This window comes from Lepisosteus platostomus, chromosome 17 (assembly GCF_059453375.1).
Source record: "Lepisosteus platostomus isolate fLepPlt1 chromosome 17, fLepPlt1.hap1, whole genome shotgun sequence".
Classification (NCBI taxonomy): domain Eukaryota; kingdom Metazoa; phylum Chordata; class Actinopteri; order Semionotiformes; family Lepisosteidae; genus Lepisosteus; species Lepisosteus platostomus.
The window spans coordinates 21,922,968-21,944,041 of record NC_142627.1 but is presented as its reverse complement, the minus strand read 5'-3'; the positions used below and the strand labels follow the sequence as shown (position 1 = coordinate 21,944,041).

The 21,074-nt window shown below is 45.2% G+C and overlaps 1 protein-coding gene across 4 annotated transcripts in view; it reads left to right on the top strand.

The window, feature by feature from the left end:
- The first annotated feature begins 8,853 nt into the window (after positions 1 to 8,853).
- Positions 8,854 to 21,074, top strand: part of tjap1 (tight junction associated protein 1 (peripheral)) — a 63,946-nt gene continuing 51,725 nt past the window's right edge. Inside the window, exons 1-2 of one of the 4 annotated variants that reach the window (XM_088609690.1) lie at positions 8,855 to 9,179; positions 9,462 to 9,604. The gene's annotated coding sequence lies outside the window, so the exon portion shown is untranslated. Of the gene's footprint in view, positions 9,180 to 9,461; positions 9,605 to 9,921; positions 10,051 to 21,074 lie in introns of those variants that run through there. The other 3 variants (XM_088609695.1, XM_088609689.1, XM_088609692.1) reach the window with 3 other exon arrangements.

Sequence of the window (21,074 nt, the reverse complement as noted above, 5' to 3'; positions counted from 1 at the left end):
GTGGAAATACACCTTTCTTAAAGTGAAGATTTTGGATGAACCTGAAGGCTCAAACTGAACACTTGTAAAGTAGCTACTGCTGGCCTCTTGGTGGCATCCCATTTCCCCCCTGCTGCTCAGAGTGGAGGGACAGTATCTGGGTGGAACGGTACACCTTTCTCTTCTTAACGATCGACTTCCCTGTCCCCAAGTTAACTTCTTGTTAACATACTCATCTTAACCATTCAAAACGTGATTAAAATAGTCACTTAAAAATACAAATACATCATTTGCCCTTCAACAAAGTATCATATCATTGGAAGGGGGAGAATACTTTCGTAAGGCACTGTAAATCTTTACAACTGTGATCACGGCCGTTACCTTTGGTTCCTCCTACAGTCAGAGCTGCAGAAGTAGAGCATGACAGGTTGGGGACTCGGAGACAGTGTGTCACCGCAATAACACAAAAGAAGATCTGAGCCAAGGTCTTTAAAGTAGACAAATACAGTGGCCTAACCTGACAGCCCCACCAGGCCCTGGAAACAGGCAGTGAAGACACAGAAGCTCAAGCTGCAGCTCTCTGGAACCCTCCGCACACGAAGATACTGAAGTCCACCAGCCAGCCATCATAACTTCAGTGCCTGTCAATGACAGCACAGTGGTGGACGTTGGAGCCCCGTCAGCATCTCAAGAAACATTGCAAGTGAGACACAGAGCAGGAACCCCATGTCAACGACAGCGTGCTGTCCCCTGTCTTCTTCCGAATCGACAACGACACATTGAACCAGAGGACACGGGGAAACTAAAGGGATTCAACGCCAGTGTGAATAAACACTGAGGACAGGAAGCACTTTTTTGATCCAAGGGGTTGCGTGGGTCTGAAATACCCTGCTCGGCCACCGCACGGGTACAGCCGATTTCCCAGCCTCTCCCGTGAACGAGCTGGTCCTGATCTGTTACCGACTTCATCCGCAAAGTTCAATGAGCTGCTATCTCAGCCAGGCAATCTCCAAGGGCCGAGCGGCCTTCTCTGCTTTGAAACCTTCTTCTGATATCCCCTTCTTGCACGCGTCAGCCCTTCTCCGCGTCTGTCCTCTGACGTTTCTTTTAAAAATACCCCAGCTATTTAAAAGTGCAAGATTTCTAGGAATCCTGAGCAGAGAGGTGTCTTGCTACTCACACACGGTTCCCTAGCCTGCGCAGTCATTCTGTAGACTCCTATAATAACTGGACACCTGATACAGCTTCGGTGGGAGGCGGAAGATAATTTATAAGACAGCGGATACTAATCACATGCACAACCTCCGGGAGATCGGGGACGGGAGTGCAAAACGGACACAATTCACATTTCAGCATTTCGACACAAGACTGCGTCTGAATGAGCGCACAAAAACAGCCGTTGGTGTGTTTGTGTTGAGGCTTCATCGGTGAGCCAGATGACAAGGAGGTGACGATGGGAAAGCTGGTGAATGGGGGCAGACGCTGCGATCGATCAGCAGACCTCCTTGTTCCCCACTCAGGGAATAAAAGGAAAGCCCCAGTGGACTTAGCTTCCATGCAGTGTCCACTTGTGTCCTCTGCTAGGTGTTTCTCCCTCGGTGCCGGAGAAGTCCACTATGTTGACTTTCTCGACGCCTCTGAGGATTTTGGATACTTGTGTCAGGTCCCCTCATCCCTCTTCTCCTTTCAAGACCGAAAAGGTTCAGTTCCTTCAGCCTGTCAGGGCAGGACTTTCCTCTGAGTCCCAGAAAGCATCTGGCTGCTCTTCTCTGGAGGGATTCCAGGGAAGCAAAATCTTTTCTAGAATGTGGCGACCAACATTGTGCACAACATTTCTCTGTGTAAGGTTCCAGAATAAATAACGACCTGGATCACGTCGTTATTGGATGCACACAGGACGTGTGCATCCATATTTCCGTGGTGTCCAGTTCTTCAAGCGGCCCAGGTTCTGCAAGGCTTCCTCTTAGCTCTGGCCTTTCCGTAAGGAAGAACGTGCTGTCCCGTCTGGGGCTCAAGAGGAGGCAGCCCTATTCCAGGAAAACCAGAGCCCTCAGCCTCCGAGGCCCAGCCTCACCCGCAGATCTCTTTCTGACAAACACGCTCGCCTCTGGGCGGTTCTTCCTAACGCCGGGGCCGGAATGTCACATTCAGGGCTTGCGGGAGAAGAATCCCGCGCGAGGCACTCTGAAACAAAGCGGGGTGTCTCCGGCAGCCGCAGCGCGGGGAATGTCAGACTGACCAACCTGTCAGCGCCGGTCATAAAAATAGTCGTGTCCCCTCGGCCCCCAGGCCTCGGAAGCCAGCTGCCTCCGCAGCTGCAGGCCGGTAATCAACCAGGACAAGAAAGGACGGCTTAAGCGCATGTTGCTGATAACCGAGGGGACCTGATAACAGGCGACCGCCGGTCAAGACAGCCAGCCAACTGCTTGTGGGCTGATGAATGGGTGCCGACACTGGAGGTGCAATCTGGGCTGCGTTCTCACACTTTCTAGGTCCAGATACACCCTGGGTGGGACACCAGTCCTGCACGGGGCAGACAGACAGACACAAACACCCACACACTCACGCCAGGGCCAGTTTTCCCAGAAGCCCATCACCCTAGCGGAATGTCTTTGGACTGTAGGAGGAAACCAGAGCACCCGGAGGAAACTCACATACGAATACAGGAAGAACAACACGGCTTCACACAGACAGTACCAGACCACACAGCGCTGGGGCCCTGGGTTCGATTCCGGACCCGGGGCGCTGTCTGCATGGAGTTTGTTTTTTCTCCCTCATGTTCATGTTCATGTGGTTCTCCTCCAGGTGCTCCAGTTTCCTCCCACAGTCCAGAGACGAACTGGGAGGTCAGCTGGCTTCTGGGAAAACTGCCCCTGGGGTTCTGTCTGTGTGTGCTCTGGCTCCCCCATGACCCTGCGTTGGAAAGCTCTCAGAAAATGGCTGAATGGGAAATGACAACACAACAAGAAAAGATACCAAAAAAATGAACAAACAGAGAGTGGGAGGTCACACAGAGCGGACATCTCACTTCTTCCTGTAAACGAACGCAACCAAGCGTGATCTAAAAACACCTGACGACTTCATCATTCAGGCTCATGGGATTCTTTTATAGCAGGTTAGACCCGCCGGCACACGCCTTCGATCGGTAATAACCCGGGGGCGGCCATCCTGGCGGAAGTGGGCAGCGTCACGTGCGAACGGTGCGGGGACCCGCGAGCCGCTCCCGTCGGCCCCCGTCCCGGGCGCGCGACCGGCCGGCCGCCGTGCTCGTGCGGAGCTGCGCGCGGGAGCGGCCTTCCGCTCGTCTCGCTGACACGTGCAAGACAGCAGCTCTCCGGCCGAGCGATTACAGCCGAGAGGGCCGTGTCGCGGTGCACAGCCCAGCGCTTCTTAGTGAGCAATTAGGAAGTCATCTAAACAAGAACTGATGAGGGAGCTTAATTAGACCATTCTGGGTGCGATAATAATATTTACACTGAACTCGCAGCATTTCGCATTTCAGAGGGCAGTGAAGCGCTCATCACAGAGGAAATGGGAGCTCTGAGAGAACACACGACATGATTTTCCATTTAAACGCAATTGCAAACGATCTCTTAATTACAAAACCTCTCAGTATCTGATCTCTTTACCCTATACATAATGTGAAAATTATGTAAAGAAGAAGCTTATTCCCTTTACTGCTACTTAAGATGAGGAAAGCCATAACGTATATAATTTTACCACATCTTTGCTCACTTCTCATTGAGATGTCTGTCGGGTTTCATTTTAGCAGCAGGTTATGTATTGTAACGCTTACGGCCGACAAGCACTGTGTGTAAGAGCCGGCGTACCCGAGCAGGTGATGTCAACGCCCTTCCCTGTGATAGCAGGACCACAGCTACTGGGTTGTGGAGAGATCTCTCTTTAGCTCACGGGGCTAGGTCGCTGCAGAGAGACGCGGAAGTCCCGGGTTCGAGCCTCAGTCGGGATGGGGCCGACTAGATGCGGCAAGGGCGCCCGCCTGAGCCCCCGTTCACAGTATGATACGTAAATCACAAGTCGGCTTCTTTTACAATTAACAGAAAAAGGCACCTTCAATTAACATTAGGTGTCATAAATTAATAAAATCTAGTCCGCCTAAAAGGCACAATCAGATTTATGCTTACGTGAAAAGAAAGAAATATTTAGAAACGAAGTTGTAAATTCCATCTCGCACAGGAAATTGGCAGTTACTGTCAAGACGGGTCTCTTTCATTGTTTTGATATAGCAGATAAAAAAGGAATGGACATCTACATCATCTTCATATTTGAAATATACAATTCCATTAAGATGATGAATGTGTAAAATGTGTTAATATACTCTATTGAAAAGCCTTGGAGTTTATGGGATGGATTCCAGTTTCTATTCGCGTAATATAGCACAACACTTTCGGTGTCGACTAGCGCCCCCTGGTGGCCCACTCGTGTACTAAAGTACATAAAGCATCAGTATTGAGGAGAATCGCTGCCTTGGTTTTTAGGTTCGTAACATAAAAACATATTATAACTTTATATCTTTCAGCGAGTTTTCTTTTTTTACACGTTGAAAGGCTAGCTTCACCCGTAAACATTTTATTTTTCCTGCTGCTCCCAAATTATTTTTTTCCATAACAAACTCTGCTCACAAAATACTCTTCGAAAACTCCCAGCTGACAAATTAGCATGAGATAAGGGTTTGTATTGTAACGAGGCTCATGCTAGATATTACAACACTAAATCAAAAATAAAATAGTTATTTTATGTAGCTTCTAACTTTGAATAGCCCTGACTCTTTAATGAATTCTCAGTTAGCATCTTCTTGGTGTCCTATCTTTCTAACATAATTAGGATCAGTGTTTTTAAGTTGAAAACATTTTTTTTTAAGTTTTAAAACCTGTTTTAACATGATAGAGAAAGAAAAATTAGCACCTGGTTCTGGAAACAGACAAGCTAGACGTCGGTAAGGCCAAAGTCAAATGTCTGTAGAGTCTATAAAAATATCCTAATTTTAATGGAGTGTGCGTTTACATTTACAAGTTTATCAGGGTGGTGGAAGTGCAGAACAAAGTATCCAGCCGTGATCCTGCAGCCGATACCCTGGTTACTTTCAAGAAACAGCCGGATGAGATGATAATAATAATAATAATAATAATAATAATAATAATAATAATAATAATTGCTGATGCTGATGCTGGGATCAGTCAGCTACTAACTACCAAACAGGCTTGAAGGATCAAGTGGTTTTCTTCTCATTTGTATCCATTATGTTCCAATGTTATACAGATGAGTGCTGTGAAAGTCTTTTTTGGTATGTGTTTAAACGTTGTGGCTGAAAACCCCACAGTCAACGGCAGGTTACGTTTGCTCTATGACTCTAAACAGATTTTGTAGTCACTGATAAAATGTCAGTCTCTTAAATCCACATGACCTCAAACAGCTCCGACATGTAGTGTCATGTCAAGCATGCGCTTGAAGCAGGATTCAGTATTTCCTGCTGGGAAACTGACGTGACTGCCTTTGTCATTTTCAAGACGCACTCTGTAGCTGGTGGCTGTCTGTAGACCTGCGGGAAACAGATCTGGGCAGGAGACTTCTAGGAATTCGAGACAATGCTGGTGTGACTTGACTTACTGTATACCTCAAAATGTTCCTGTCACACCGCTGCAAAGTGTTGTTGTGACAGGACTGCTCAGGAAAGAAAACGGCCAACCTGCGTTGTCAGAGAGGGGGTTCAAACGGCGGTTTTAGACAGAGTGAAAGCTGTCGCCATTCCCTGCGCTGGCTGTAACCCTGTTTTGAATAGATGTCGAGGTCACGGCAGGTGCGCTGCTAGCGTGTTTCAGCTCCTAGCGAGGGGCTGAGAGCGAACACGTGCCGTCAGCCAACTCTTCAGAGACTGTCCACCAGCAGCGTGTCTCTCACAGGCTGTTGTGACCCACAGACTCTGTTTACCCAACACATCGTGCTCTCAGTATATCCTGTGAACTGTTAGGAACCAAAAACATGATACCAATCACAGAAAAGTAGCGATGTGTTGTTTAGATTATGATTGCTCTGGGCAATCAAGGTGATCCAATGGTTAGCTTTGTTGCCTTGCAGGGCTGGGGCTCTGGGTTCAATTTCAGAGCTGGGGTGCTGTCTGTGTGGAGTTTGCATGTTCCCCCATGTTTGCATGGGTTTCCTCCAAGTGTTTCGGTTTGCTTTTACAGTCCAAAGACATACTGGTAGGTTAACTGGTTTCTAGGTAAACTGTCCCTGGTGTGAGTGTGTCCGTGCTTGTGTCTGTGTGTCTGTTCTGGGTGTATCCTGCCTTAGACTGTTGCCTACTGGGATAGACTCTGGCTCCCCCAAGATCCTGAGCTGCAATGAAGAGGGAAAGAAATGGATGCCTGTTTGATCTGTTAGAACACCGTTATTAAAATAAAAGTATAATATTCCTCGCAAGTGGGGAAATATGTGGCGCTATTCAATTTATTTATAACGGTTTACTTTTGGCCTTCATTCAGGTGCCCCATTCGAATGGAGAAATAGTAGTTCTGAAATGCAGGAGAAAATCCGTTTCTTAAGGATGTTTAATTTTGCTTTTTTAACAAAATATCTCTGCCTTTTGAGGAACACCGGAAAGGTCAAATTCCTGCTTTAACACCAGTATATATTGGAAAAAAAAAAGAAGAATCCTGCCTGGCGCAGATTTGCAAACCGTCCCGCTGGGCGTAATTGAAAATCCTAACCCACGTGCTTCTGTTGCTCATTGCCAAGACCCAACACTAGCCGCTCCAGCTGGGAGGATTGGACGGGATTTATTTTGATGAAGAACATTCATTACGGTGCGGGTTTTTTTTTTCTAGCAGGTGACGCTGAAAATTGTTGAAAGTGGCCTTTTCCTCTGTGTCTTCCGTTCTAAAGTGGGAAGCCGCAAGCAGGCTCTGTGTGTGCCGCCTGCAGCCTGCCTATGACACCGCGAGCTCCTGTACTGGCTGACCCCGAGGGGCGTCACACTGAGCGGCCTTCTGCTCGGCGGTCCACCGTCTGGAGGCGTCACGAGCAGGCTGAGCACGGGCCTGCCCTGCTAGTCCTCCCACCTCTCTCTCGCAGCAGGATCTGGACACTGAGGGAAACATCTCGTTTGCAGGAATTCAAAGTGATTTTTGGGGTTATTTGAAAAATAACCAGCCCACCCTTCAGCACAGCCGGGGTCAGTGTTGACATGACGCTGTCCACTTTGGAGCACTTTGATTAAGAGCCTGAATCTTGTGTAATTATTTTTAAAGGAAAACTGTTGCTCAAAATTCACTCAGTGCTGCTGGATGTCATGTTTCATGTTTCCCTGCATTGTCTCTTGCGGAGCCTTTTTTATAGGTTATTTTATTTACTATCCACAAGTTGTTTGGGATGGCTGACAGAAAAGTAATGTCACTGATTGACCTCTACATCTAATTTTTCCAACGAGGCATCCCAGTTACTACTACAGGGGCTGTTGGCAATGCTAGCAAACATGTATTGTCCTGCCTTTCTTCTCTGTCAGTTAAACATTAAGGCTCAGAAATAAGCTTTACAGTTCTAAAAACGTACCCAAACAACACAAAGACAAAATTAAAGTCCAAATTCTGAGCATGTTCTGGAAAAGGAGCCATACTGATAATATAATACTGAAAGAACACAGATCACAGTAAAGATGAGAAACCGAGAGATAACAAAGGGTTCTGATAGAATCGATTCAAGAAAGAGTAGGATCAGATTGCCTTTGACTTGCCTATAGAACTGGAATCTGTGTGATTTAGTCTGATACAATTGGAATCAAAAAGTATCCTACAACAATATAGAATCGGCAGAGCCTGTGTCCTGGAAGGTACTGGGTTTTGTCCGTGTCCAATGTGAACTGGCCTCAACTGGGAACTCACTGTCATCAGAGGAGCTCATGAGCTTTCTCCGTGTTGTCAGGTGTGACCTCACTGAGGTCTGGCTCACCTGAGCCCTGATCACCACCCCAGAGCCAGAAAAAAATCCATATATGAAATCAAACAGACAGATCAACAGATTACTCATCACTGGTGACCAGGCGATCGCTACTACTGAAGCAGACGACCGTCACAGTATGACCAATAAACACTTGGAATCAATATCTTCATCTGGAGAATGGTATAATTGTGAACCAAAGATACACTGTATTGTAGATTCTTACCAACACAATTTAGACATTTGAAGATGGCATTTTGATGGTATTAAAAAACATTCATTTAACCATTCTGTCATTCTTAAGGTACCCTGGTCTCTTCCTGCTGAAAGTGGAGCCACCTGTTGTCTAACTGCATCATCCACTACACGGTCAGGAAACACCCTGGACAGGACACCAATCCATCACGGGACACACACAGACACAAACACTCACACCAGGGCCAGTCCATCACAGGACACACACAGACACACAGTCTGGAATTAACCACAGGGCCCCAGCACAGCTGTGCAGCAATGCAGCAATATTTACTGTGACCCCTCCATGCTGCCCCCTCCAAGAATAAAAACCAACGCAGTGAAAATTACTAGGGTGACTAGGCGGGACACAGCATGACCAATGAAAACAAAACTCTTAACTTGGGTCTAACTAGTCTTGGTTTCCAAGACAAGGAATTGTTAGGATCTATAGGTGAGCCGAAATGGACCATGTCATGATCCGGAGATGGGAAGGCGAATCTTTTCTGCATCACACACGCACAAAAAAAAAAAAACCCATCCATCACAGGATTACGGGAAATCGTTTTAATTCCAGATTCTCCGTGTTACGCATCGGCGGCAGGTATACTCTCAGAACAGCCTCCGCTTCCCCGCCGGCATCCCAGAACACACACACACACACCGGCGTCAGCGCGCGCCGTGCGTGGGGATTCCTGAGGATTACCCGGCGTGCCCCGCGGGGGAAGATGGCGGCAGAGGCGCAGGGAAGGAGATAAACTTTATCCCAAAGCGAAACAGCCGAAACCGGGATAGCGGATCCGGGCGGGACTGGGCAGGCTGGAGGCGGGCGGGTAGGGCGTGTGACCCGTGCGGTGAAATACAGCGGCAACAGCGGGCGACAGAGGCACGGAAACTTGCCCGGAGAAGGGATGTTGCGCTATGTGGGGTGCCAGCGGATAAAGTTTATTATCCCGGACTGAGCCTCGGGATTGAATTGGAGTCTGCCCTCTCACCCTTTGGAAAGTGCTGAGGTAAGAGAGGAAAACTGTCTCGCGTTGAAGCTTTTGTGGTAAGCGGTACCAAAAAAAAAAAAAAAACACTCATTCGAGTGCGGCTTATGTACGAAACCGGCTGGCCGGATCCGGGGAGCCGAACCGAACCGAGCCCGAATCGCTAAGAAATTCAAATTCACGGACAAACCTCGGGGAAAATCGGCCAACGGCAGCACCGAGGCGTGCACTGTTTTGCAGTCACAAAGGGAGCCACCCTGTGATTTTTTTATTTTATTTTTTTGCCGTTGATCTTCTGTGAAGCGTGAGAAGCCGCGAGTGGGTCCGAGGAATTCGGCGGAGCCCTGCGGCGCTCGTCTCGCCAGCACCACTGCACGGAGCAGTGCCAGAAGTATCAGCCATTAATCACTCCCGAAATCAACAACTGGTGTGTGGTGAAAGTGCAGGTGAATAACAGTTCTCAGAATATGCGTGTCTGCACGGCTATAAACGAACAGCGAGAGAAATATTCAGCCTTAAATGCACGCGCATATAGCCGCAGACATTGTTATATAGATGCAAGTGCATGTGTGTTTACACAGGTATTTGTGCATGCTGAATGCTCCTGCTTAAAACTCCTTTTTTTCCTAGTTGAAATCCCCAGACCAAAAGGACTATTTGTCGGCTTATTTAAATTTGATCACATATAGTTTAACTGCAGTGCATTTACAGCTGCTTACGATTCTCATAATTAATTCATTACGGTTTGGCTAATGCAGAAGTGTGTGGCTGAAGATGAAACGCAATTCGCGTTATCCTGCTGGGAATCCTACACTTAGCATTGAAAGTAAACCTGGCGCGTTTCATTTGAATAGCCGTCTGAACGTGTTGGTTTCTTCGGGGTGAGGCTAAGGTACTTCATCGGTAATTTTATTTTTTTCTCTCGCGTGGCTTTTATCCCCGGGTTATTTGTGCATTGCCTGTGTTTGGTCTGAAACTAGAAAGTTTAATACTGTTGTAAGTGTCTCCATTTCATTTTTGGAATGATCGAAATATTTGTCGGGGAAATGTAGGACTTATGTGTTTGTGTTGGAACTAGAACCGACTAAGACTCCTGTAAGGTAGTAGATAAGCTTCCTGGGTCTGTGGAAATGACTTTAATCGATTTGCATATTTTTGGATTTGCATTTGCAAATTGAGTCAGCTGTTATGGTTTCATCCCGAGATTAACTAATGTTAGTAATAGCTACTGAACAAAGTGCACTGGTCTGTACCGTTTTACACAGTTCATCATCTTAAGATGAAATTACCCACTCGGTGATGAGCTCATGAAAGTCTTGTAATAATGTTTCGGTCTGGTTGCTGTCATGTCTCAAAGCAAACACTGAACTTCACACTGGGTCAGGAGTGAGACAGCACACGCGTCTATCGTCTCCCTGTCTGGTCCTACAATACGTGGTCCTGGTTTCTGTAGATGTGTTATGATGTCTTGTAGAAAGGTCAGCTTGTTTTTGATGTGTTGCACTGGTGTGACTTGCTTGTGAAAAGTTTTCTTACCGGTTTCTGTAATTATACATCTCTGAATACGGTAATAGATTTTAATAGCTCATTCTGAATAAATTCCCATAATAATCTATCAACATCTTTATGTCAGGATGTTTTTCTTCAGAAAATGTAGAAACTCCCACTACTAAAGTTGAGAACATGTTTTGTACTATGTGCTATTGCTGTATAAAGGGCTGAAGTACCCAGAAGCCCAAGGTAGATTCATTTGTGATGAGTGTGTAGGCTATCAGATGTATGATTCATGCATATCTTGTGTGGATCATCAGTATGAGCAAAGTTTTCAGCCAGTTGCGTCATATCGAACAAATTAAGTAAGATTTGGATTAAAGAGGCAACTCAAGCGGTGCAGTTCGTGATGTTTTAGAGATGGATCTTTTAAAAACAGATTTGAGAGGCAAGCGTGAGCTGGTTCTAGCAGCAGTTATGAATACATGTGCTGGGTTATAAAATATGCATCCTGTTTCTGTCAACTTTAATCCCATCAAGTTCATTGTATAGTTGCTGTGCAGTATTTATTGGAGGTGCTTTAGTGTCCTTAATTGGAAGTCATTATGGGGATGTAAAAGTGTGAATAAAATCATAATCTACTAGTGTATGGCCCAGCTGCACAGGTAGTGCGTCCTTTACTGGACAATGTTTTTCAGATATTGCACATGAATCCACAGAAATTCCAAAGTGTTGCGATCTTAGTATCAGTATCTGTTTTCACCTTCGTCTTTTGAAAAGGTCTTGCTTCTTAACCTGCAGAGCATGGGTTCTTCTAGAGTTTTACTACAAAGTCGTTGTTGCAGGTTAATGAATGTCTGCATTTTTCATGAGTCATCAATCTGCACCTGCCAGACGTCATTGAGAAGCAAGGAAGGGCTTTTTTCCCCAGGAGTGGAGAAGGGAGCCTCAGTAACTAGTATGTGATTGAGTGGCGCGCTGACTGCAGCACGGGCAGGACTTTTCTGCTGGTGTCTGTTTTAATAAAGGGTATCCGCCTGCCGGCTGATGCACAAGGACACATCCTCCGAAGCTCGCTTCCAAGGCCTGCTGTTTGTACTTAGCTTCCCTTTACATCTCCATCCTGGAAAAGATGGGCTCAGGACCCAGACCAGGAATTGTCTGTAGCTTGTTCGTGCTGTTGGGAACAGGTTATGGCAATATAGAATATGCCTTGTATAGATTTTCTTTAAAAAAAAAAGCCACTTGTACCTAATTGAATGAGTTGCAGACAGCTTGATATTTAATTCATGGCTAAAATTAAGCTTAAGGATAGCAGTGATTGTATGTTCGGGTTGATGATCACGTCTTTCTTTTAGTGTAGGATTTTAAAGATTGCATGGAATAAATGTCTTTAAATAAGATACAGAGACACACCTAAGAGATTTACTGAATGAGTAAGAAATCAAAGGTTAGATGCTGAACTGTGATGCTGGCTGGAGATAACAGGCTTTTAGACTTTCCTTCATCAAGCTTGCACTTTGCATTCTTGAGCTCTTAGTTTAGTGGAACCTGTTAATTGAGCTTGTAACTGCAGCTCTGCTCTGACCACTGTACCAGAACATGTGAGCTGCTATCAGCTTTATAAATAAAGGAAGAAAATGCCTTGAGCAGACATTACACTGTTCTTTAATTATTGTACATAGTTTTAGCATTGTAAAGATCTTTCCCTCTTATTTTACTCAGGACTTTATTTTACAAGGAAATGTTTGCCTCTTCATAGGGTCAGAGATAATAAAACCTTTAGTAAATTAAGAAACAATCGCTAAATGTGTGGGAAGTCCATTACTTTTAGAATTCAGAATTCTTCCTTAAAGGATAGAAAAGGACAATGAAAAGGGCTAACAATGAAGATATTCAAACCTACACTTGAATCCACTTGTTTTCTGTGTACTTAGCACCTTCTTATAGAAAACCACTTGGCTCAAAAAGCCTGTAATATGGGGTTCAAACTGCGCAGATCCTTCAGAGAGCTCGTCTAGAACAGAGTATTCTGTCTGTACTTAGGCACTTGACTCTAGTTTCTGTAGGTGGGCAGTAGCTTGGCTGAGCCTCACACCGAGGTCTTTCCAGTGAGACATGGCTGCTCTGTACAGGGGCTTTTCCTTTTGAAAGCGCGGCTGTTCTATCTATCAAGAATCCGCCCCCTTCTAGTATCTCCCGTGCTTCTTGCGGAGTTTGAAATACCGGGGCGTGTCGGCGTCAGGCCTTGCTTTACCAGTGTGCTGTTTCCCGCCGGGCTGACCGGAGTCTCCCTGCCCTGATGTCGGCCTGCTGCTCGTCTAAGCAGGGAGCTGCTTCTGCGCCCTCCGTCGGCCAAGATGGTGGCTGTTAGCGGTGTCTTAAAAGCCTGGCAGTTTATCTTGTTTTTGTGCTGCTGCCTATGCAGCAGGAAATCCAGGAAGGCCATAATTATGTATTTAGAGCTGGTTAAAAATTTGGTTGTCTGGATTCCGTTCTGCTGAGTCTTTTACATAAACAGTCCATAAAAGGTGCACCTGGAATATTTGGCACGCGTGTCGATTTTTTTGTTTTGTTATGCTTATAACAATATTGTATTCCCAGAAAAAAAAAGGAGAAGAAAAACATGGCTTGACTACTACAGCTGCCCCCGCTGGCCGGTGCCCAGCGAGCCCTGCCAGCAGACTGCCCCATCATGGGTGAGCCTCAGACCAAGAGCAGGCCAGTGTCTCCCAGTCTGGCCCAGACAGGTGCTTCGTTTCCGACCCAGCCAGACGGCGTGGCCGTGTGAGCCAGGTCCCCGTCACCTGCAGACGGACAGTCGATGTTCAGCTTTGACTGGTGCATGAATCACTTCTGCTTGTGCGTTAGTTGAAGCAGCATCCGCTGATGGAAAGGGTTTGTCAGAGATCTAGTTCTTGTTATTCATGAGTGCTTCAGAGGCCTGCGTGCTGAATGTACTCAGGGTTTTACAGGCTTGGAGATGGTCGTGAAGGCATCCGTGCAAATTAATGGTTTATCTCTATGTGCTATATTGAAGATGAAAGAAGTACTAGCTTTCTTCTGATCTCCGTGTGCACGAATACAAAAGTCAGTCCAGGCAATCAGTGCTTATATTTATATAAGTGCTGTTAGCACTGTAACTATTGACAGGGAAAAAAAAACCTTGATAGTGTAGAGCTGTTTTAGATCTTTTTCTACAGATTTCCTGTAGAGATAGAGTGGTGCCTTCACTTGATGCCCTCCCCTCTCATTTCATTCTGAGACGGTTTTGTAAATGAATGATTACAGGTTCCATTCAGTTGCGTTTCCCCCATGGGAAGCTCTCTGAAGTCCGTCTCCTTGTTTCTAATTCACTGGCTCTGTCATTTCCCTTCAGAATGAGAAGCGCTGAGCAAGAATGCCTAGGAGGTTGTAAGAGGGCCAGATATATGTTTTTCCAAAAGCTACGATTGAAAAGGTCGTTGTTTCTGTGATGACAGAGGAATGATGAAAGCCAGACTCTGGGAGGACTGAACTGCGGTACTTGTCACTCTTTAAATCGCTGTGGTTTTCAGCAAGGCGATGCTTTCCAGCATTTCCACTTCATGTGTTCAGGAAAGAGTCTTACAAATAATGCCAGACAGTAATTCTCAAAAATATTCTTGAAGCTAAGAATGGAATGATTGCTAACGCTTCTATTAGTAGTAGTCGTAGGAGTAGTAGTGCTCCCTGTTTAAGTTATAACACGACTTACTCCATTGCTGCGAAGTGACCTGGTATGACTGTTGAAAAACGATGGGAAGCAATAAAAACATCTTCTTGGGATTAGCATTTCCATATCCAATAACACTCTGTGCTTTTAGGGATTTTAAGCTCTGATTTCTGTGCAGCATCAGAAGCACTTGGAAGATTCTCTGAGGGTGTTATTTTAAACTTATGAAGGCAACTATATGATTACTTGTCTCATGGTAGATGTATAGCTGGGACTGCTGTATTCAAGAGGGACAAATGTTCAAAGAGTCTATTAACTTGTCGATGTTGATCTCGCACAGACAGTTCTCCTGACCTCCAGACTGGAGATATGGCTGCTGATAGCCGACACATTGTGCTGGGTTTATATCCAAAGCTCTTAAGAGCCCTGGAAATTATAGTCTTTTGTATGTGACTTTCTGAAACTACAGGAAAGGACAATTCTTTCATTCTAAGATCTGTGTGGAATTGTGAATGGCTTAGATTGGTCTTCTCTCTTGAAATTCTGTCCGTTTCTCTTGCAAGATTAAATCATTCCCGATGAGACCTTTTGTCGCCCCAAATCCTTTCTTTATTCGTTGTGTAAAATTGTTCTCTGTGCTCTGGTGTGAAAGTATATTTCCAGCTTGCTCAAACTGCCTCTTGTCCTTTTCTTGCTATCTTGATGTTTCTTAAGCCTGGTCAGCAATAGGCGCTGTTTTATATTGAAGGTTAAATGATCTCTAATTCTTGATGCTTCTACAGTGTAGTTTAACTGCCGGGAACAACAGGACTGTGGACTGTCCAGTGTTAGAAAGATATTTTAAGTATTTGTATTTTGAAGTTTGCGTGAATTAAATGTTCTTTAATTGAGTCAAGACCTTATAGTTATTTCAGTGCCATGTGTTTGATTTTTCAGCCATTCCTGCTTAGCACAGAGCTTTTCGGGAGATTGTACCTGTTCATGCTGTCTGCAGAGAGGAATGTGAAGTAAATCGGCTGCTCTGGTCATGCCGCTCCCCGTTTTTGTCTCTTCTAAACTCTCTACAGGTGCTGCTTCAGTCCTCTCCTGTTCTCAGCTACTGAAGCATGGACCTAGAAAACAGATTTGTTTTTTCCTTATCCTTCTCTTCTCCACACTTCCCAGTCTGCTGCAGCACACACAAGGGGCTTAGTGTAAACTGGGCCCCTTATCCAATGGGGGAGCCCTGGGGAGTTGAAATGAGGGAAGAAAGGGGCAGCCTTCTGTCCCGTGATGTTCCAGTCGTCTCAGTGAACGGACTTCCATTCTTCCCTCTCGTGCTGTTGAGTGCTTTCCCAGCATTCGCTCCTTTCCTCTTCTGGTCCTGCAGGAGGATTTGCACCAGCAGCTTTTGTTTTAAATTCCCACATCGTGATCTATGTTCCATTAGCGTCTGCTGGATAATTTCTGACAACCAGCACCAGCCTTTAAATTAGCTGCCAAATGTTCATCTTTCCCGAGAGGTGGAGACGCAGTCCTGTGATGAAGACAAACTAGTGCCGTCTCTGTGCCCCGCGGCTAAACTTGTATGTGTGCACACGTGTGTGTCTGCGGTGTCGGGTTTACAGAGCAGAGCTCCGACTTCACGCCTAGGTAACAAATATTCTCTGTCCCCAGGCTGCAGATCCCGCCATTACCGTCTGCTGGTACATTAGTTACGTCCCTGTGTGTTTCCCAGGGATGACTTATACTGTAGCTTTTAGACAACCGAATATGTGCTGTGTACCCCGTAGTGTTTTATTACTGAATAAGTGTATGGTTTCTTAGTTTGTAGCTGTTTGCTGCAAACTCGGAGGCTGCTGTATGTGACATGCAGCCTCAACGTGTGTGCATTTGGAAACCGAGCAATTGTTTATTCCCCGATTGAGAATTGAATAAAAATTCCTGAACCGAACACAGCTTTGTGCCCCAGGAGGTTTATTGTGCAGTCATTTGTTGTTCGGAAATGCAAGTGTTGATTGTCATTTTTCTGAGATTTCGTCTCATTAATACTTTTACCAGTTTATAAACTAACTGCTTCCCAGAAGGCTTCTAAGGCAGCACAAATCTTACATTTCCCTTTGTATTTTTATGTTTCATTTGCACCTGTAACCTCAAGAACAGTTATATAGGAAACTTCTTTTTGTGGCAGTTGGATGTTGTACATTACCTTTTCGAGGGTGCCTGGAGAATTTAAAATTCATGTGGTATAAAATGCGAACATAAACTTGCAGTGGAATGGTCCTGTGGGACAGATGTTGAAAGAACCAGATGTTTAAAATACAGTGTGCAGGCTTGGAAGAAATCGGGCACAACGGTTTTGCTCCGTTATTTTTGCACGGTTTTCACTGTTCTCTCCCAGTCATGTGGGAGACATTCGCTGCAGCAGCATTCATTAAAGAAAATGCAGCAATGCTGCCAAAACTGTTCAGCTATCCTTAATGTTTTTGTTTTTGTCTCCAGTAGGCCAAATTAGTCAAAAAGGAATCATATTACATCTGGTAAATGGCACAGCAGGTTGCTCCTGGGCACCAGAAGCACATAATGATGACAGTTCCAGTGCTGTGATCGTGCTCTTGGAACATTTGTATTCAAATGCAGCTGTTAGTCGTTCTCGCAGGTAATGCGAACGAAGGGATTTCTGATGTTGACATTCCTTCTGCTGTGTGTCGTTTGCTGCCCAGTCGTGTTGTAGAACCCAGCGCTGGCTGCTTCAAGAAGTGGCTGAATGCGATCGGAAGGTCACTTCCATACTAGCAGGTAAACGGGCTCAATGAGTGGATGTGGATGAGCTTTTTAACGTTCAACACTTTTGAGCTGTGCATCTTATTGATGGGTAGCGGGTATGTCAGATCTGACGGCACTCTTTTGCACCACATATCTAGATGATGAGTTACTAATATGAATTACATTTAATATATTAAATCCATATTTTAGATTTAGGAGCTCACATAGGTTTATATCTGCTGAAAAAAGTAAGTAAAGCTGTTATATTGGCTGTGTTGAGTGAAAGTGCATTTCATTGTCAATTAGCTGATCAGTGCCTATTATGAAATAACATGAGTTGGAGTAATCAGAGCTTCATGCATATTCCTTTCATTCATTTCCTCTCAATACTTTCGTGGAGCTTGGTTCCTTTCCTATTAAAACATTTTTTGTTGATTTGTGTTTCAGAAGGCTACAAGCCTTGTACATCCGGCATTAGGTAATCACTGCTTTGTTTTTCCATTTGTATCTCATATTAAAAACCTTTGCACTGGTTAACGCTTGTAGAATTGAATTCGGTTTTATGTGATGTGCAGCTACAAGTAGGAGATAAAAGTCTGCTTTAAACTCGCCGGTTGCACCTCGGACAGGCAGGTTTCAGCTCAGTACTCACAGCTGTAAAATGAAGGCTGTTCCACAGCCATTGCTTCAGGGCTTGAGTTTTCCTCCTGAATCCATTGTGCCTGGCACTTCATCTTGTGTATTATACAGCAGGACCCCTTTCTTCAGGGCTTTGTTGTTCATTAGGTATAGATGTATAACTTCCAAGCAAGTCAGGTAGCAGTTCTGTTTTTGTTCTTTTGGCATTTCGTTGTGATGCTGATTAAGTTATAGTTTTGTTTTTTATTAAATCTAAAATTTTAAATACAGATTTAAAAAGAATATAATGCCCAGCATCTTAATAAATATCAGCATGTTTATAATGTAATTAAGATTTTTTTTCTGTAGTCTTTAGTCTCTAATGCTATGTGAAACACCTTCTCATAACTATAGCTGTGGACAAACTGTGCTGTCAAGCTCTCACGTTATGGCTTGTAGTCAGAGACTCAAAGTGAATTTTAAATCGGGAGCCCAGTTAGTCGAGTGGCTTCACCCGAGCTAGATCAGGGTGCTTCTGTTACAATGTCACCGTATCATCTTTGAAACCGTCTCCAAAAGTCGGCTGTGCTTGTCTTGAAAGGTCATTAACAAAGAGGCAAGCCTGAGAGATAAACGCGCCGTTGAAGTGTTCTCTCACCTGATGAGCGAGCCGAAATAGCAGAGGGTATTGCTGATTTAATTAGAGTTCTTCTTCTTCACCTGTCACAGCCCGAGTGCTACATTAACGAATGCCCTCGTGAATTACTCCCGTGTCAACATTATGCCTTTAAAGCTAAATAACTAACTGTGGCTCCATATGGTCATCTGGCAAAGGGATGCATCTGGCCAATTAATATTCTGTTGTCATTTTGGACCCAGGAATGTTATGGCAGTTTCATATCTATGAACTCAGGGATGGAGGACGGTATGAAGCGCTCTTTCCGCTCTCATCCTCTGAGTGCTGTAACTCATCAGCTGTGCCTTTCTTTCCATCTCCTGTGTGATTGCAAGCTTCGCAGCCTCTTCAGACCTTTCATGCAGGTGCCTGTGCCAGCACACCACCATGCTAACAGCCGTCAGTGGAGGAGAAGCACTGTCATTGGTCAAGGTTCCAAGGCAGGTTTAATTACGTCCAAGTTTGCTGCATATTTACTGTAAGTATGGTGGAGTGTTTACATATTTAAAACAGTTTCTATTTGAAATGTAAATATTGTGGTTTAAGGCAAGCCTTAGGGCTTGATTAAAGGAAGCCTCCAGCCCTGCCAGCAGCAACACAGCTGTAGCAAACCGTTTCTATTCATGACCAGGTTTGTATCGGGGATTGCTGGATGAGTGGAAGTTTTGGTTGAGTCTGGATCTTAGGCTTTTAAGTTGAAGACCCAAGTGTAATTTACATGCCTGTTAGCAGGCGTGATGTTTAGATAGGAGCACTGGGAATTCACCGGGAATGTAATGGTTAAAAAGTAGATGGAGAGGGATTGAGCAGCTCTGGGGATCTCACACCTGCAAATGGCAGGGGACGTGGCTGCCATGAGCATTGAGGAACTTTTTTCTTTTTCTATTCCTGCCCACACGTTTGTCGCGGACGTGACAAACCCTCGGCCTCTTTCTCAGACCCTGTTCACACTTATTAGGCTGATCCTGGGCCGATTCAGATTGAATCCCGCCTCCCGTTCATACTTGCAGTTTAAGATGACCTTGCGCGTTCACACTTGCGACTGAAAAGCCCGCCTGAGTCTAAGCAGGCTGCTTTTCCGGAATGTAAATGTGCTGCATACAGAAGGGCTTGAGGAACATGTCAGTAAGGGGAGAGAACACCGGTACAACAGGTTAAATAATACCAGTGTTTCATTTGCTGCAGCGATGTTGATACTGTATTGAAAATCAGACCGCGTCGTGCATTCCCATGTTGTGTTCCTCACAGGAACGGCCATATTTGGTTTTTGGTTCATGCGGCCTAAAAGCCAATTCACCCAGGTAGTGCGGTTTAGGGTGTGTAGTGACTGTAACCAGATGCCCGCAGCGGTGGTGAAAACCGTGCTGGTGCGGATTCCTGATGCTGGCGGTGAGGTCCCGTTCCCGAGTGAGGGAAGGGTGGAGTGGACAGGAGGTTCAGGGGGGGTGCTAGCCCCCAGATCCAGGGGATGTTGTCCCAATCTGTGTCACGAGCTTCACAGCTGATCTCGGTTTCTGTCTGGAGCAGTCACTGCGAGTTCAGGTCCTCGGGTATTCGGTGAATTATTTCCCTTGTGACGGTACCTTCATGTCAAACAGCCGCATGCCTGCAAATGCTATTATGAGACACGTCAGTGAGTGTTACCGTAAATGAGAAGTTTTTTGCACATCGGTCTCTGGCAGATAGGAGTGTTCTACAAATATCCTGTAACCTCTTGCAGAATATGTGCTGTTTTTAAAATTGTGTTTTAAATTGCACAATTCCTGAATGAGCTAATGTATTAAGAATTTGTGCCAACTTTCAAAGTTTATTTCTGTTATCTCTACAGAGTGTCATATATTAAAAGGCTGAATTTGTCAATTGAAAGCACTGTTTGCTTTCCAAATTCCAGGAGGTGCTTTTATGTTTCTGCGTGCTGGTATGTGTGGTGTCTGGCTGATATTATTCGCCAGCAGATCCCGTATGCTGTATTTAAGGTATACAAGTGAGCAACTCCTTTACCAAATAAGGGAGAACTTTGGGTAGCCCAGGTTGCTTAAGGAATTTAATCAGAACATTGGAGTAAGATCCCTTCATCTTTTGAAAAATAGCCCAGGAACTTTAATGATCAAGTAGTAAGGACCTGAATGACGGCACTTTATACAGCATGGTGTCCCCTGTCACTTTACTGGGGAGCTGGTTTTATAAATTCTTCTCCAGAAGGAATAGTGCCACCTGGTGGTCCACCAGCACCACTTGCAGCAGTATTTTGGTTTTCCTTTGCAGTCCCCAGTCCCAGAACCCAACTAGGCCCAGCCTTGCTTATCTCCTGGGACCTGGTGAGATCAGATTGCAAGGTGGTAACACTCTTACTGTCCTGATGCACATTAACCTGAGTTACCTTTACAAGCACCATAGAAAGGTGGAGCTGATAATTGTATAGAAATATAAATACATAGCGCTACTCTAGGCAGAAAAGACAATGGGCTGCACTGCTGCATCCCAGAATCAGAGAGAGTGCTCTTTGTGGGGCACATACATGGTCTTCATCAGTTTGCAAGTTCACACGTTCCCTGTGCTGTGCACATAGGTTGTTAAGGATGCTGCATTTGTAAACTGAAACCAGAAAATACTTAGAATTGTGTCCATTTTGCAGGGTGTGCTTACTTTTTACTCATAGTCAATGTGGTAATGTATGGAGAGGCAAAATCCA